The sequence below is a fragment of the Macaca thibetana genome, chromosome 8 (genome assembly GCF_024542745.1).
Source record: "Macaca thibetana thibetana isolate TM-01 chromosome 8, ASM2454274v1, whole genome shotgun sequence".
Taxonomy (NCBI): Eukaryota; Metazoa; Chordata; class Mammalia; order Primates; family Cercopithecidae; genus Macaca; species Macaca thibetana.
The window spans coordinates 90,795,016-90,808,127 of NC_065585.1; the positions used below are offsets into that span (position 1 = coordinate 90,795,016).

The window sequence follows — 13,112 nt, forward strand, 5'->3', positions numbered from 1 at the left end:
GAGGCGGGTGGATCACTTGAGGTCAGGAGCTCGAGACCAGCCTGACCAACATGGTGAAACTCCGTCTCTACTAAAAATACAAAAATTAGCCGGGCATGGTGATGAGCATCTGTAGTCCCAGCTACTCAGGAGGCTGAGGCAGGAGAATCACTTGAACTTGCAGGGCGGAGGTTGCAGTGAGCCGAGATTGATTGCACCACTGCACTCCAGCCTGGGCGATAGAGCAAGACTACATCTAAAAAAAAAAAAAAAAAGAGAGCGACAAGTATGAAGGCCAGGGCATGTTGCTGCTGGTAGACCAATGACCAGAGAGTACAGTGGGATGCTGTGAGGGGCGTGGAGGAGTGTCCCATGAAGCAAGGTCAGGATGTGAGCAGCCCTGCTGAGACCAGGGTCAGAGGGCCGAGTGGGAATATCGGGTTTACTTGGAGGGGTCCTCTGAGTGCTGGGCTGGCCTGTGACCCACAGCTGGTCCCTAGAGAACACTCACTTAAAACAGAGAACTGGGCCAAGAATGTCCAGCAGTCTGGTGCAACAGCGGGAGGAGAGCATGGGGTGTCCGGTCAGAGGACCCCTGCCATCCTGACCTTTGCCACCTGTGAGGCCCGGACCAAATTACTTCGCCTTCCTAAGCCTCCACCTCCTCATGTGTGTAACAATAGCTGCCTTGAAATTTTTTAAGAGGATTAAATGAGAGAACGTATGTGAAAGTTCTCTGAAAACCAGGTGCTACTCTGGTGCCATTATTTCTTTAAATTTAGTACTTATTGATAGTTTATTTGTTGTTTACATGTCTTGCTATATAAACTTATTGATATTTAACGTAAAAATAGGATGAGTAATATGGAAAGACCTTACAGGTGTTTTAAGACTGTATGAAAGGCTGTGTGCAGTGGCTCACAACTGTAATCTCAGCATTTTGGGAGGCTGAGGCGGGTGGATTGCTTAAGTCCAGGAGTTTGAGACCAGCCTGGGCAACATAGTGAGACTCTGTCTCTAAAAAAAATTTAAAAATCAGCCAGACATGGTGGCATGCACCTGTAATTCCACCTACTCGGGAGGCTGCGGTGGGAGGATCGTTTGAGCCCAGGAGGTTAAGGTTGCAGTGAGCTATGATTTGCACCACTGCATTCTAACCTAGGGGGAAAAAAAAGACTGTAAACAAATTGGTCCTGTACCTTTGTGCCTATATTCAGCAGGGACTGAAATAGCAGGGACTCCATTTACCCACCCTCAGACATCTGGCACCTCGACCATTCACAAACCTAGAAGTAACCCAGAATGCCTTCAAGGACATGCAAGCAGTGACAAAAATAGCTGGGCAAAGCTGAGAACAGAAAGACTAGAGGACAGGCAGGTAAATCTGCCAGTTCACCAAGCAGAGCACCTTTGCACGCAGGTCAGGGAAGCACCAGGAAGCCTGCTGAGGGCAGTGAGTTGTGAGGGGTCTAGCTGGATCCTCACTCTTCCCCTGTTGGGCTTTGTGACTGGAGCCTGAAGCCACCTCCCTAGGCCTTGGTTTCCTCCTCTGTGAACTGGAGGCAAAATGATCACCAAGTTTTTCTTCTCTTTCTAACATGCCATGGTTTACCTGTCACTACATGGCTGAACTGTGCAAACAGGATGCTGAGTGAGGGAAGCCAGCTAGAAAAGGCTACGTATCATATGACCCCATCTATATGAAATGTTCAGAACAGGCAAATCTGTGGAAACAGAAAGTAGTTCAGTGGTTGCCTGGGGCTGCTGGACTTGGTGGTTGACGGCTAAGGGGTGCTGGGTTTCTTCTTGGAGTGATGAAAATATTCTAAAATGAATTGCAGTGATGATTATTCATCTCTGTGAATGTATGCCATAAAATAGTTTTTAAATGCTGGTATTTTAATTTACCTTAAAGGCAGCGTAGTGGATTGAGTACCAAAAAGTATAGAAATGCAGGTTGTGAGTTCTGTTCTGTCACTAACATGTTCACCTGACATAAGTCAGCTGCCTGCTCTGGGCTGCTGTTGGTTGAGTCGTTCCCCTTGCTGTTCCATAAAGTCATGATTCTGTGACTTAAACCTGAGACACATGAGAAAAGGAGGGAAAAAATACCCAAGAAAGAGAATAGAGAGAAAAGGCAGTGGACATAGCATATGTGGCATGCTGGTGACAAACACGGTACACAGGCATTGTGGTGCCAGGAGGACAGACACAGGAGCATCGCACAGCATCATAGCCAGGGTGGGGGGCAGCTGCCTGACTTCTGAAGGAAATGCTATTAACACATCACAGCTGGGAGCATAAGTTCCTAAGAGCAGAAATTTTAATATGTATTTGAACAAAAATGTGCCATGAAAATACTTTCTCTGACCACCATGCTACAGTGTGAAATGCAATTGAACATTACATAGCATTTCAGTGTCTTCTTTGATAGGCATACGTCAGTACAAAGATCAGAAATGCAAGCTCTTTCCTTGGTTAAAAGCACCTGCCGTGCTCTTTGGCCTAGAGAATTATTGTATTTACAGTCTTTTCAACATTCACCAGGTGGAAAAGTGGGTTCCCACAGTGCATCTGGAAAGACAGAAATGCGTCTGGCTTAACTAATTACAGTTCAGCTTTTATTTAATAGAGAAAACAATAAATATGTGCAATTAATGCCACATAAGCCCTTACTGGATTCAATCTCATACATATTTCATTTCTATCTCTGGTTTTGAAATCTAAGTAATCTAGAGCCCACAGGGTATCATGTGTTAGGCATGCTTCAAAATAACCCTGAAAAATGTGAATTGGCATTTGATATGAATTTAAATCCTCCACAAATCCACACTTCTGTTAAAGTGCCACAAGGTTATTACATGGAAGTTATATGGAAGTAATGGTGAAGGCAATGGAGCATTACGAGTAAGCCGGTTTCTTCTTTGGTTCTGACGTGATGGACGGAACACAGCCTTCCAAAGGAAAAAGGATAGCACTCCTTCTGTGCTCCCTAATGGCCACACCTACTTCTAGGTACACTCTGAGTACCCTCAATACCAGGACAGTGGTCTGGGTAACATCTGGTATCCTCTGAAGGTGATGCATTTTCCTCACCTGGAACATTCTCCAAATTAACAGTGCAGAAGGGAAGCGCAACCTCATCATCATCATCGTCACCACTCCTCAGGTCAGGCAGGGAATTACAGCCAGGGGGAGGCAGAGCAGCAGCTCCTGCTGGTGCAAGGTGAAGGGGTGTGATCCAGCCCCACAGCCATCAAGGAGGCATTCCAGCCCTGCCGAGGAACAGAGCTCCCAAAGTTTGGCCCGGAGTGGACGCTCAAGCTCTTTCAGCAAGCAGAAGGCGGCTGTGGTAACAGTAGCACCTGTTGCCTTTGCAGTGTGTGCCTCACATGCCTTGGACCTATCAGCCATTCTGTATTTTTGCAGACATTGTATCCCTCTGATGTGGTGCAACAAGAATTTATTTGAGCCTTTGGGTCTAACATCTAGTTTGCAGAAATTTAGAGAATACAGGAACAAGTTAGCAACTTGAGGAAGCAGCAAATGAATTCAACGTGGGACAATCAATGGGGCAGCAGGTCCAGTTTCTTCAAGATGGTGTATGAAAAAGAAGATGGATGATGAAGATTAGTAAAGAGGCTAATGAGAAAGAGTGTGCTATGGTTACACATTAGATGATGCTAATTGCTTACTGTTAATTTTGTTGGGTATGACAAATGTATTGTGGTTACTATATGGATATTATAACGTACGCCCATTAAAAGATTAGGTTCCTTAAAAGTAACATTCATTTTTATTTGAACCATCTTTAATGAATAACATTTCTACTGATGCTTCCTACCATTGCCCGTAAATTATTAGCTGGAACTAAGGAAACTCTTATGGACAGGGCATCCAAGTTTGACCACAACTGAGAACTAGGGCCTTACCCAGTGCTGCAGGAATCCACCTCTAATCTGGTCCAGTCTTCCAGGGCAGCCCTAGCCCATTCTGCTTGTGCTGGGCACAGATCTTAACAGACATTAGGCCTGGATGAATATTTGCTGAAGAACTTTCTCTCCATCAATTACAGCAGATGGGTTATGAAATGTGTTAATGTACATGCAAATTAAGGATAAAAATGTACAAAAGATGTGTTTATAAGTAACTAGCTTTCTCTACTTCTTACGGTAATGTCTGGGCAAATTTCCCCTCTACATTTCTTTTTTCACAAATTCCACTTTTGCCCATAGAAAATTCTCTATGATCCCCCCGTGGACAGTAGCATTGGCTCCTCAAACTTTGTCTTGTGTCCATTATTAGAATTTTTTATCCTAGGGTGATTCTCCTATGATAATGGTATGAAATAGCAAGTTCCTATTCTATTTAAAGCTTTCAAGCTGTAAGTAATTTGAAATCTCTGAAAACCATCTGAGCTCTGTGAGCCACAAAACCTTTGTGCATATTATTTCCCAGTGGTCCTTCTTCATTAGTCCTTTCGGGGCTTGTTAATTGCTACTAAGTTTTCCTGTTAATATGAAAATGCTGAATGTTGAAATAGTGGATACCCAAAGGAATCTTAAGTTGGGTCCTTTAATTTTATTTCCTATAGGAGATTTCCTTTAATTGGATTTTTGGTCTGTCTTTTGAAATTTTTTTAAAGAGTAGACTATCCTGTAAGAAATAAAATTGTCATTGCTTGAACTTCATATTTACTTTCATACACATTGTTTCCTACAAAAACCTAGTAATACCCCACACTTATATTTATGCTATAGTCCAGAGGTAGACAAACATTTTCAGTGAGGGACCAGAGCGTACCTATTGCACACTTTGCAGGCCTCCTGGTCTGTCTGCAACTACTCAATTCTGCCTCTATATCACAAAGGCAGCCTCAAACATCAAACAAATGAGCATGGCTGTGCTCCAATAAATCTTTATGAATGCTAAAATCTGAATTCTGTAAAATTTTCATGTGTCACAAAATCTTCGTCTTTTTCTTTTTTGGGGGGGGTGGGACAGCATCTCACTCTGTCACACAGGTTGGAGTGCAAAGGTGCAATCCACGGCTCACTGCAGCCTCAGCCTACTGGACTCAAGTGATCCTCCTGCATCAGCCTCCTGAGTAGCGGGAACTAAGGCTTATGCCACCACACTTGGCTAATTTTTTATTTTTGCAGAGGCAGGGTCTTGCTTTGTTGGCCAGGCTGGTTTCAAACTCCCAACTTCAAGAGATTCTCACGCTTAGGCCTCCCGAAGTGCTGGGATTACAGGCACGAGCCATCATGCCTGGCCTTATTCTTTTGACTTTTTCTCCCAACAATTAAAAAATGTAAAAACCATTCTTGGCCGAATGCAGTGGCTCACACCTGTAATCCCAGCACTTTGGGAGGCTAAGGCGGGTGAATCATTCGAGGTCAGAAGTTCGAGACAACTCTGACCACCATGGTGAAACCCTATTTCTACTAAAAATACAAAAAAATTAGCCGGGCATGGTGGTGGGCGCCTGTAGTCCCAGCTACACAGGAGGCTGAGGCAAGAGAATTGCTTGAACCCGGGAGGCGGAGGTTGCAGTGAGCCGAAATCCCACCACTGCACTCCAGTCTGGGCGACAGAACAAGACCCCGTCTCAAAACAAACAAACAAACAAACAAAAGGAATAAAAATAAAAACCATTATTAGTGTTCAGGGCATACAAAAGCAGGCAGAGGGCTGGAGGTGGCCCTGTGCCTTGTTTGCTGACCCCTATCACAAACAGAAACTCTTCATAGACTGTTTATGGATAATTGAGAAAAGGAAGTGCAGATTCTAAAGTAGTAAGATCCTACTGGTTATGTTCAAGAGCTTCCCACCATAACTTCATGATCATTTAGCATACAACAGCACAGAAGGCTGCACATCATCAGAACCTGACGAATCCACATTTCTGCCTCTAGCCCAGGCCATTCCCTGGCTGCCATACACACAGATCCAACCAGCTGCCTGGCACCACAGTTGGAGCTGTCCTGGGCATCGCTAGGGTCTAACATGGAATCCAGCGTCTCCCCCTCCAGCCCGTCTGTTTCACCTCCTGTCTTCTCCATGGCCACACATGGTGCCACCATCCACCTACATAAGGAGTCACCTTGATTCCTCATGCATCACTCATGAGCAAGCTCACTGCATCTCCAGGACTCACACCAGGCCTGCACTGCATCCCTGCTGCTTCTCCTAGGCTGGCGGACCCATCTCTTGTCTGGATGGCTACAATACATTCCATATCCACTGCCTTCCCTCTCCCCTCACAGCTTTCTGTTACAGTAGCAGAGTTGAGTAGTTGCAATAGAAAGCACATGGCCCACAAAGCCTAAAATATTTACTAACTGTTTAAAAATATAATCTAGACCCTGTTAGTCCCCTCCTGTGGGCTTCAAAGGCAAATCCTGACTCTAGAAAAAATCCAAACTCTATCAGGGCCTAAATAATGCACAATTTTTCCTATGTTTACATGAGCAAATGTATCACATCTTACATTTAATATTTGAAATGATTTTGTGAGGTTTTGAGATCCCATTTATTAATGGGGAAAACTCAGCTTCAAGGAGGTTGTCTAATGTGCCTGACATTCAGTCAGGGCCACACAGGCTTGAATCTAGATCATGTGGTTCAAGGCACGGACGCATCTGTCACCCCACAGAACTGTGCCCCTCACAACCACAGCTGCACATGGGCCACAGTTCGATGGATTTGGATCATTTGTGTAGGCCGATCAGCGAAGGTTGCTGGAGTCCTTTTCCCAGCAGGTCTGCTTTGATTCGAATGGGCTAAGAGAAACTCCAGCACATTACTTTGTCCCACAGGGCCTTAGCATTCCCAAGACAGTTCTCTGGGCTAAGCTGACAGAATGTTTTTGTCTGCAGTTCCTAGGATGTGTGTGGGAGAATCTCTGCTCCTCGAGGTTTTAGTTTTCTACAGTTTGTACCAAAATATCTACTGAATTTTAGATCTCCCTCCCCCTTGGCGTGAAGTGTCAAATAGTAGATATGTTGAACAAACAGATCTAAAATTGAAGAAATTTCAGACTTGAAATGTTCAGTGGTTATGCACTTTGGACTCTTCGCAGGGAACCATAAGCAATTTATAACCTTTCAGTGAGACAAAATAAGGCAGTTGGATACAGAGACCCAGGGCGAAAACCTCCTTACTAACGTATTGGGTAAAAAGGCACGTAGAGGACCTGTTTCAATTAAGAAAATATAAGCTATATGTAGCCTTCTAATTATCAGAGTAGATTTGATCGATTTTAACAAATGTTTTCTCTATCTAAATTAGTATTTATAGTTTTCATAAATGCCCTCATGATTTTGAATACAGATCACTGGAAGATAAAGAAAAGAAATAAAGCCTTTTGGGCCGGGCGTGGTGGCTCACACCTGTAATCCCAGCACTTTGGGAGGCCGAGGCGGGTGGATCACAAGGTCAGGAGATAGAGACCATCCTGGCTAACACAGTGAAACCCTGTCTCTACTAAAAATACAAAAAATTAGCCGGGCGTTGTGGTGGGCACCTGTAGTCCCAGCTACTCGGGAGGCTGAGGCAGGAGAATGGCGTGAACCTGGGAGGTGGAGCTTGCAGTGAGCTGAGATCGCGCCACTGCACTCCAGCTTGGGAGACACGGCGAGACTCCATCTCAAAAAAAAAAAAAAGAAATAAAGCCTTTTGTTTAGTTTATGACATTTGTTTAATATGTTCGGGGGGTGAGTTTTTCGTTTTACTAGATTTTGCATAATTTTATCCTTTTTATACTTCTTAGTACTCTTTCCTCCTTTAAGTCAAATTTATTCTACGTGGTCTGGTTATGATGTTCTGGTGTTTTTGTTAATAAGTATTTCATTTTGCCAAAAGAACAGGACAGCCTAGGCAATCACTCAAGGGGCCGAAGGTGATGTATGTGTTTAGCTCTAGTGGGAATTTGACAAATTTCAGGTTGTTGCATAACTAGAGTCCCTCACTCTTGTGCCTTGACTTAAATCTGCCCACAAATGGTAAGAAGAGCAGTCCTTCTCGGAATACGGAGGTCAGAGCAGTGAAGCTGGCTGTCATTGAAGCTGGCTGTCATCACACTAAGGAACTAAAGGCTGAGACAGTAAGAGTGAGATGACAGGTGAGACTGAGGTAAGTCCAAGGCCTTGGGGATGCACACATCAGTGCTAACCTTCTGGCCCAGGTCAGGAGGGTCCTGCTACTCCACCTCCAGGTTTACCATTTCCATCCCAGCTTTAGAGTAGAATCTGACTATTTCTATATATTAGGATAGTATTTTTTTTTCAGGAAGCAAATGCCATAGTCAAAATAAAAGAGCAACAATGGCAACAGGAAATCTAATATGAAAATTAATTATATTTAAATCATTCATGGAGATAATGTTAAAATTACAGTCCCCACGTAGACTCTCCTCTGCAAAGGTCAACCAGCTGTTCTTTCCAGAAAACAGTGTTAGCCTTTTCTTATTATTTTTTAATATTGTTTTCTTATTGCCTATATCTTATAATAAGCCCTACTAGATATAACACGAAGTAGTTAAATGTGGATTTTACTGCGAGTGACTATTCTGAATGCAATTCTTTCTGCAACTAAATTTTATCTAAATTCTGCAGTTTCAGGAGGTCATTTTTGGGGGGGTCTATAAGTGACAAAGATTAGGCCAAATATGAATTCATAAACATATCACTAAAATTTTTCCTGGATATTAAGTCATGGTACAGGTCTTTTATATTAAGTTTTTTTAAAAAGAACATTGTTCAAATGGTGAAAATTTTAGAAACTGTACCAAATAGAAATATATCAAAATATAAATGTTTAAAATCAAATTATCCATGGTCAAGAGCTTAAAATAATGATAAATATTAGAAGAATATTGGTAAGAGGTACCACTTACTGATACTCTCTTGAACTCTCTGCTGTACATGTATTATGTTAAAGCAAGTATTCTTATCACTGCTATTCAGATTCAGAGGCTCACAAAACTAATGATCAAAGTCAAAATTTGAGCCCAGTTCTCTTTCATTCCAACGCTCATGCTTTTTACATTACACAACTGCAATCTGAAGCACAAAGAGTTGCAAAATTATAACATACTTCTTTTCTTTCCAATGTTTTCAAACTGACAAAGCATGTATTACATTTTACACACACAAATGGTGAATTTTAAAATACACATTTTCTGAATTACACTGGAAACAAATGATATAAAAGAAAGATAACAATGCAATCAACAGAAAATTAATTCAAGAAAAATGTCAATAAGTCAAGGCAGATCACTTATTTTTCAGACAGAGTCCTGCTCTGTCACGCAGGCTGGAGTGCAGAAGCGTGATCTTGGCTCACTGCAATCTCTGCCTACCGGGTTCAAGCAATTCTCCTGCCTCAGCTTCCTGAGTAGCTGGGACTACAGGCACACGCCACCACACCCAGCTAATTTTTTTGTATTTTTAGTAGAGATGGGGTTTTGCTGTGTTGGCCAGGCTGGTCTCGAAATCCTGACCTCAAATGATTTGCCCACCTTGGCCTCCCAAAGTGCTGGGATTACAGGCGTGAGCCACCACGCCCAGCCCAAATCACTATTGTTATGCAACAATTAAAAAACTCAGATAAATAAGTGAAATTACATTTCTAAAGTCATCAGAGAACTGTGAAAGCAAAAAGGTTACATAAACTAAAATTTCTGAGTGAGAGAGCTCTTCCAAGCTGAGTAGTCTGTCACTAGCTGTTTTTTTTTTTCTGAGGGCTTTTGCTGACCATTAGCACAAGCTGAGGATATAAACGGACTCTTTTCTCATGCGGGAGGACAAGTTCCCTTCAGTAACAAGACATTCCTCAAACACATGGCTGGGTCCTACAAGACATTTATCAAATGTGGAAGACATATGGGGAAGGTGGAGGCAAAGAACAAACTTAAAATCTGAAGGCAAGACTGAGTCTTCCATTCTTTTGAGACCAAGGAGATGGAAGTCCACCAGGCTTTCATTCTGGAACCCAGGAGAAAATTCTCAAGGAACAAGAAAGAACCGGGGGTTAGCTAAATCTTATTAAAACTGCAGCCACCAGCCTGGGTAACATAGCCAGACCCCATCTCTACCAAACATTTTTTAAAAATGCACAGGTGAATTGGCATGTGACTGTAATCCCAGCTACTCAGGAGGCTGAAGTGGGAGGACTGCTTGAGCCCAGGAGTTCTAGGTTATAATGGTGCCAATGTACTCCATCCTGGGGGTGACAGAAGGGGATTCCATGTCAACACAAACAAAAAAACCTCAAAACTGTAACCAGATCTGACCCATTCTAATATCTGCTGGCCTGAAGTGATCAGCCCTTTAGTCCTTCATCCTTAGACAGGAAATCCCTCCAAGGGAGATTCCATCCTTGCTGGTGGAAGAAATTACCAGAACCTACACAGTTTCTTTATATGCAATGTCTACATATAATAAAAATTACTAGATCTGTGAAGAGAGATAAAAATGTGATGAATAAAAAATAGATATAGGCACACAGATGATCTCATTGGATTTAGTAGATAAGAATTAGATGGACTAAACTGATGAAAAGATGGGAAATTTCATCAGATAATTTAAATGTATTAAAATGAATCAAATTAGCATACTACATTTAGAAGAAAACAAGTTCTGAAATTCACAACTCACTAGATGGTTTGACAAAAGACTTAGACACAGAGGAAGATAGCTTAATTAACTAAAACACTGGTCAACAGAAAATATTCAAATTGAAGCAGAGAGAGATGAGAAATGAACAAAACAGATCAGACAATAAGAGACATGAAGGAAAAAGTCTAACATATGTATGATTTGAAAGGTCCCAGAAGCAGGAGAGAAAGAAAGAAAACCAGATGAAGCCATATTTGAAGAGACACTGAGTGAAAATTTTCCTAAGTTGATGAAAGACATCAATCCACAGATACAAGAAGCTTAGTTAACCCAAAGCAGAAAAAATAAAGTGAAAACCACATATAGGCACATTATATTCACTGTGGTATGTGAAAAACAAGAGAAAAACTTTAGCCAGAGGATAAAAACATGCTACCTTCAAAGAAGCATAACTTTCCAACAGAAACTATGAAAGTCAAAAGATAATGGAATGAGAGTGTAATGGCAGGCCAGACTGGAAGAAGAGATTTGCAGTGCGCGCACATGCGCGCGCGCGCGCGCACACACACACACACACACACAGAGTTTTGACAGATGTCCTGTATCCAGAATATATAAAGAACTCTGACAGATCAATAATAACAATAATAAAAGATCAATGGCACAATAGAAAAATGGGCCAAACAGAAGTTCAAGACCAGCCTGGGCAACATGGTGAAACCCCATCTCTACTTCCTCTCCCTAGCCAAAATAAAAAACTTTAGCTGAGTGTGGAGGTGCACACCTATAGTCTCAGCTTCACAGCTAATTGTGCCATTGCATTCCAGCCTGGGCAACAGAGTGAGACCCTGTCTCAAAAAAAAAAAAAAAAAAAAAAAAAAACAGAGAAAGAAAGAAAGAAAAAGAAAAATGGGCCAAAGGCTTGTGGAGGCATTTTAAATAGAAAATTTACAAATGACTTGACCCAAAAACATATAGGAAGATGCTTAACACCATTAGTAGCCAGGGAAATACAAATTAAAACCACAATGAGATACTACTACACAGCCACCAGAATGACTAAAGTTAAGTGGGCAAACAATACTAAGTACTGGTGAAGATGTGAAGCAATACACATTTTGCTTTGCTGGTGGGGATGGATGTAAACTGATTTGGACTATGAAACAGTTTTGCAATATCTACTAAAGCTAAACATACACTGGACTTATTACCCAACAATTTTTATCCTGGGCATATACTCAAAGGAAAAAAGTTCATCAAAAGACATGAATGAGAATGTTAATATTAGCATTATTAATAATAGCTCCACACTGGAAACAACTAAAATTTCTTCAGTAGTGGAATGGATAAATACATTGTGGTGTGTTCATACAAAGGAATGCTGCACAGCATTAAAAAATAACAATACATACAACAACAAATGAATCTCAAAAACATAATGCTGAGCTAAAGAACCAGATGCAAAATTTATTATACACTGTTGAATTCCATATGAACTTTAAAAAGCAGGCAGTTTAAAAGAAGTTGTAAAAGTGGTTACCTGTGAGAGTCCTGAATGGGAGGAAGCGAGATGGGCTCTTCAGGAGAGCATGGGGTGCTGAAAATATCCTGTATCTTCATCTAGAGATGTGGTGAGTGATTTTGGCCCCAGGGGACACTTGGCAATGTCTAGACATTTTTGGTCATGGCATCCAGGGAAGGGTGCTACTGGATCATCCAGTGGGTGGAGATCAGGGATGCTGCTAAACATCCTACAGTGCAATGGAGTTATTCCATTCAATAACTCCCTTCAATAAGGAGTTATTCAACCTCAAATCTCCACAGTGCTGAGGTGAGAAACCCTGATCTAAATGGTGGTTCTGTGGGGGTACACTTACATGAAGTTTACTAAGTTCCACTCTTAAGATGTGTAAACTTTACTATAAGTTATAACTTAAGTAAATGAAGTTAAAAGCTGTCATAAACCTCACAAAAATACCAAATAGCTCATCACTGAAACCTAATAAACACAGAAAAACGTTGTTTCAGTTTTAGAAATACTCTAATTCATTAAAGAGTCCTAACAACCGAAATTTGCCGGGATTATATTAAGTCAGGAAGAATTAAATTTTTTATGTAAAGTCCCCCTTAAATGCAAAGAAATAGATATATCTTTCTTTATAGCAGGAGATATATGAACTATATCTGGGTAATCACTAGAAATAAATATTTGTAAAAACAAAATGAATGTATATGGAAGACCCCATACATGTAAGATTCTTTTAGAGTCATCAAAAGATGAACAGAGAAAAATATACATGTACTTTTTTTTTTTTTAAGTCAGGGTCTCACTCTGTTGCCCAGGCTGGAGAGCAGAGGCAAGATCATGGCCCATTGCAACCTCAGCGTCCCCAGGCTCAGGTGATCCTCCGGCCTCAGTCTCCCAAGTAGCTGGGACTACAGGTGTGCACCACCACACCCAGCTAATTTTTTGCATTTTTTTAAGAGATGGGGTTTCACTGTGTTGCCCAG

The 13,112-nt window shown here is 41.6% G+C and overlaps 1 protein-coding gene across 5 annotated transcripts in view; it reads right to left on the reverse strand.

Annotated features, from left to right (window-relative positions):
• Nucleotides 1–13,112, reverse strand: part of RGS20 (regulator of G protein signaling 20) — a 79,533-nt gene that overhangs the window by 57,628 nt on the left and 8,793 nt on the right. The gene's annotated exons all lie outside the window — the stretch shown is intronic.